Below are 6,000 nucleotides of genomic sequence, written 5' to 3'. Positions count from 1 at the left end.
TTTCTCTCTCCCTCCCTGTCTCTCTCTCTCTCTCTGCGCATGCGCGGGTGTGAGCGGTAGAGTGAGCGCAGCGTGGTGAGCGTGAGTGTGAGTGGTTGGCGTTTTGCCAAACCTTTTTTCTCCGTTTTTGTTGTTGTCAGTCTGTATCTGTAGTTTGTTTGAGTGAGTGAGTGAGTGACTGAGTGAGTGAGTGAGTGAGGTGTGGTGGGGTGTGTGCGGGGCTCTGGCCCGCGGGGAGTCTGTTACCGGCGTTTTGCTGGGAGCATGGCGTCCCAAAACCCCAGGCTGTATGAAAGCCTCTCTCGCCGGCATGGAGTGAAGGTGGAGTGCCGCACGAGTGTGGCGGAGTGCTGTTTGGCGGCGGGGAGCACCGTCGGGTATAATAATATTGTGTCTGCTTCGCGCATGAACAGTGCTGTTGTAAAAGCCAATGAGCTTGTACAGAGTGGACTTGTGATTAATGATCAGTTCGTGTCTGTTCTGCCCCTCAGTACTCCGTCCAAAAAGATCATTCTTTCCAACGTCCTCCCGTTTATATCTGACGAGCTGATCGCTCAGGAGCTGTCCCGATTTGGAAAACTTGTCTCCCACATTAAAAAGATCCCCCTCGGCTGTAAATCGCCCCTGGTGAAGCACCTGGTGTCGTTCAGGAGGTTGGTGTTTATGGTGCTGAGAGATGGTGAGGATGAGCTGGATTTGGTGTTGAAGTTCAGAGTGGAGGGGTTCGAGTACACGGTGTTTGTGTCGTCTGACACCAACATGAAGTGCTTCAGGTGCGGCCTGACTGGACATCTCGTCCGAGCCTGCCCTGAAAAACTCAGCGCTAACGCGAATGATACCGGGAGGTCTGACACTTTCTGCCCTCCCTGGTTCAGAATGGCCTCTGTTTTAAGTGTTTTTATCTATTTTATTTTTTAATGGGTGATGTCAGAGTGGCCAGTCTGAACATTAATGGGGCGAGAGACTGTGGTAAAAGAGCAAAGCTGTATGAGTTGATGACGCAGAAGAGACTTGATGTTATATTTGAACAGGAAACGCATAGTGATGTCAGTAACGCTGCAGACTGGGCTAAAGAGTGGGAGGGGCTTGCCATTTTAAGTCATAACTCTTCTTCTAGTGGTGGGTTGGCTGTTCTTTTATCACAGAGTTTTACTCCTTATTCTTACTCAGTGGATGAAATTTTAAATGGCAGACTTTTAAAAGTGACAGCGTGTTTTGAAAACACTGTTTTTGTTTTTATTTGTGTTTATGCCCCAACTGGGGCGTTGGACAGGATGTCCTTTTTGGACACTCTGGACACAGTAATTGCAGGTTGTGGCTCTGATGAGTTTTTAATACTGGGTGGGGATTTTAACTGTACAGCAGACAGCATGGACAGGAAACACATGGAACCGCATGCTGTGTCCCGTAAGAGATTGTGTGAGATGCTGGAGGCCCATGACTTATGTGATCTCTGGAGGAACTTTCATGGAGGGCAGAGACAGTATACCTGGGCACATTCAAGAGATAACACACTCTCATTGGCAAGGCTGGATCGATTTTATGGTTTTAGGTATCAACTTTCTGCTTTTACACGCTGTCTTATCTCCCCAGTTGGTTTTTCAGACCATTGTATGGTCCAGTGCACAGTAAGGAAATGTAACGTTAAGCCACTGAGTGCATACTGGCATTTTAACACTGCACTTTTAGAGGATGCCAATTTTAGAGAGTCTTTTACTTTTTTGTGGGATGTTTTTAGCTCAATGAAAATGACTTTTAGCTCCCTGCAGCAGTGGTGGGACATAGCTAAAATACAAATTAAAGTATTCTGTCAGCAGTACACTCTCAATGTCACAAGGGGCATAGCCAGATCTCTCAAAGCTCTGGAGACTGAAATAGTGGCGCTCCAGGGTTTAGCAGAGGCCACAGGAAATCGGGGACATATTGAAGCTCTGAAAACTAAAAAGACTGCATTGGCTGACCTTTTAGGCATAACAGCACAGGGGCCGCTGGTCCGCTCACATTTCCAGTGCGTGTCGGAAATGGATGCTCCTTCAAAGTTCTTCTTTGGTCTCGAGTGCAGAAATGGACAGAAAAGGTTTATGCATGCTGTGCGTACATAATCAGGGGATCTCTTATCTGAGCCTTCTGAAATTCGCCAGCAGACAATCAGCTTTTTCTCAAAGCTATACGAGAGCGAGTGGGCAGAGGCACGAGAGGTGGAGGAGGGATTCTTCCGTGACCACAGCCAGCTCACGCAAGAGTCTGCTGCAGTGCTGGATGCAGATATCTCTCTGGGGGAGCTGTATGAGGCTCTCCAGGGCATGGAGAATGGTCGGGCGCCAGGTATTGACGGTCTCCCTGTTGAATTTTACAAGGTGTTTTGGTCGGTGTTGGGGCAGGATGTGCTGGATGTTCTCTGGAACAGCATAAGGGAAGGGAAGCTTCCGCTGAGCTGTCGGAGGGCCGTTCTAACCCTGCTACCCAAGAAGGGGGACCTAGCTGAACTGAAGAACTGGTGCCCCGTCTCTCTGTTGTGCACTGACTGTAAGCTGCTCTCAAAAACGTTAGCCTCGAGACTGGGGAAGGTGATGGAGCAGATGGTTCACCTTGAGCAGACATACTGTGTGCCTGGAAGGTCAATTTTTGACAATGTATATCTAATTTTGTGATGTTTTGGAAGTCTCCAGACTATTGGGCTTAAAGACTGGTCTCATTTTTTTTGGATCAGGAAAAGGCATTTGACCGGGTTGAACATGGCTATCTGTGGAAAGTTCTGGAGAACTTTGGTTTCAACCCAGGTTTTATAGCCATGATCAAGGTTTTGTACAGTGACATTGAGAGTGTACTCAAAGTTAATGGTGGTTTATGTGCTCCTTTTAAAGTGCACAGAGGTATTAGGCAGGGCTGTGCTCTGTCTGGCATGTTGTACTCTCTAGCTATTGAACCTCTGTTGTGCAAACTGAGAGACTGCATCTCCGGTTTGTTTATACCTGGCTGTTCTGCTCCACTGTGTGTCTCAGCGTATGCAGACGACCTTGTTGTAATAGCAAGTACCCAGACTGATGTGGATGTTTTAGCTGGAATTTTAAATGATTTTAGGGTTTTATCATCTGCAAAAGTAAACTGGACCAAGAGTGAAGCAGTTTTAGTTGGTGATTGGGATGGTGGGGAACCCGCGCTTCCAGATGGGTTGATGTGGAGAAGGGGTGGTTTTAAATATCTGGGGGACAGTATCTGTAGTGCACAGAACTGGGATGGCATGGTGGAAAAGATTAAAGGACGCCTCAGTAAGTGGAAATGGTTAGTCCCCCAGATATCCTATCGGGGAAGGGTGCTTGTTATCAACAACCTCGCTGCATCATCGCTCTGGCATAAACTGGCCTGTGTGGACCCCCACCGAATCTGCTGGCAAACCTGCAAGCCGTGCTAGTGGACTTCTTCTGGGACCGACTGCACTGGATTCCGCAGGGAGTTCTACATCTGCCAAAAGAGGAAGGGGGGCAAGGACTCGTCCACTTGGCTAGCAGGGCCGCTGCCTTCCGACTCCAGTTCATCCAGAGACTTCTTTCTGGTCCCAGTGAGCTGGTTTGGAGGGCGGTATCATGCACGATATTACGCACAGTAGGTGGTCTGGGGTTGGACAGAGCATTGTTTTTAATGAGCACAAAAACACTGGACATTGCTGGGTTGCCTGTTTTTTATCGAGGACTTTTTAAAATCTGGGACTTTTTTAATGTAAATAAACAGGCTGGCTCCGCTTTGCACTGGCTGTTGGAGGAGCCTCTTTTCAACGGCACACGACTGGACTTGGCGGGCACGATCACCCCTGCACTGACTAGAGTCTTGTTGTCATCAGGAGTCACAACCCTCCGCCAGCTGGTGGACGTCGCAGGACCAGATCTCACTCGGGTGGAGGACGTGGCTGCGAGACTGGGGATGCGATCCCTGCGAGTTGTGGCTCAGCTGCTCGAGGGCTGGAGGACAGCTCTCTCTCCTGAGGAACGCGAGCAGGTGAGGGCCTACAGTGCAGGGGTGGTCAGTCCTACAGAGCATGACCCATTCCTGGACATCACTATCACGCCAGACCTACAGGACTGTGAAGGCCCCCTTCTGGAGTGTGAGGGGGAGTCTAGAATGAACTTGGGGACAGTGTCTGGTAAGCTGCTGTACAGAGCCTGTGTGAAGGTACTGAATAAGAAAAGACTGCACAGTAGAACCGACACACCATGGCGTGATGTTTTTAATCTGAGTGATGATGTGAAGCCAGAGTGGAGAGCACTGTATAAACCACCATTGACTAAAAAAGTAGCTGACCTGCAGTGGAGGATTTTACACAGTATTGTCTCAGTCAACGCTTTTATTTCTGTTTTAAATCCTGAGATTTTACCACAGTGTCCTTTTTGTCCTCAGAGAGAAACTGTTTTAGGCTTTGCTTTTTGTTTGAAGTTTTAAAGAATGTTCTTAGGTCTCTTAATGTGACTTTTACACTCCAGACTTTTATCCTTGGTTTTAAGTACGTCAAAAGAGAGAAATCCAAATGCCAACTGATCAACTTCATTCTTGGGCAGGCGAAAATGGCGATATATATCAGTCGTAAGAACAAGGTGGCGCATGGTACTGACTGCGAGGCCACAAGGATTCTCTCTAGGCTGGTGAGATCAAGGATTTTAATTGATTTAAATTATTATAAGACCATGTGTGATGTGGAGGCCTTTGAGGCGATGTGGTGCTGTGGTGGGGCCGTGTGCTCGGTGTGCGAGGGTGAGCTCTGCTTCGCTCCTGAGCTCAGATGAGCTGGACTGAGCTTTATTTGTTTTCTTGTTTTTATCTATTTATAAAGTGTTTGTCTTATTTTTATTTAATCAATTAATTTATTTGAATATAGCCTAAGATGACACATTGTGACGGATGACTGTTTTAAAAAAATGCTGGTTCAATAAAGGACCGTCAAAAGTCAAAAAGTCTCTCTCTCTCTCTCTCCCTGTCTCTCTCTCTCTCTGTCTCTCTCTCTCTCTCTGTCTCGCTGTCTCTCTCCCTCTCTCTGTCTCTCTCTCTCTCTCTCTCTTTCTCTCTCTCCCTGTCTCTCTCTCTCTGTCTCTCTGTCTCGCTGTCTCTCCCTCCCTCTCTCTCTCTCTCTCTCTCTCTCTCTCTCTCTCTCTCTCTCTGTTTAGGGCACCATTATTTCACAACGCTTTTAAGCTCTGCGCTCAAGAGCGCGCGGTTAGTGGGCGGGACTGCAATCATTGCGGCGCATCGACACACATTCTGCGCTCGCGCGAACATCTGGCGCTCAGTTTGGAGCTAAAAGGGTTTTAATGTCCTGAACAGCTTCAGAAACCCGTCTAAAGGGCTGTTTGAGTCAGAGTCTCAGTTCTCCTCACTTTGGCCTTATTACTGTTTAGATCAGTGGCTCCCAAACTGTGGGACCCCCAGAGAGGGGGGCGACAAATGACGTAGGGGGACGTAAGAAGTCTGACGTTTGGCGTTTCCACTTCATTTAGTCTTCATTTCATTCCATCACGCAGTTACACAGAAACTCCTCATTCAGACAAACTCAAACAGCTCTTCAGCTCAGCTCTCCGCCCAACAGCTGACCCAGAGACCCTCACTGACTCTGAGCGGTTTCTGGACAGCAGCTCCGGCGTGTGGACTCGAGTGATGAGTGCTGGGATGTTGATCATCAGAAGATGACAGAGCTGCTCTGACAGGGATTCCGCTCTCTCTGCGCTCCTCTCTGTGGAAAAGGCTGCTGTGTTGGAGAAGAAGGCGTTTCTCTGCGGCTCCTCTGGAGAAACGAACTCACAGCTCCTTCATCAGTGGATCCTCTGCTGCTGGAGTGAATGGAGTGAGGGGGTGAACTAAGGTGCTGTTCAGGTCTGGGTGATCCTTGTTGGTCGTGTTTGTGGGTCAGTCTCACTCTAACAGACGTGGTTCGGTCCGCAGTTGTAGTGAGAGGTCAGTGTGCCTCTGCTGTGATGAGCGCTGAGCCGTCAGCACTGTGGTTGTGTGTTGGAGCTG

This window comes from Colossoma macropomum, unplaced genomic scaffold, assembly GCF_904425465.1.
Source record: "Colossoma macropomum unplaced genomic scaffold, Colossoma_macropomum, whole genome shotgun sequence".
Taxonomy (NCBI): domain Eukaryota; kingdom Metazoa; phylum Chordata; class Actinopteri; order Characiformes; family Serrasalmidae; genus Colossoma; species Colossoma macropomum.
The sequence above is the reverse complement of the archived record's forward strand: the minus strand, read 5'-3'. Positions refer to the sequence as shown.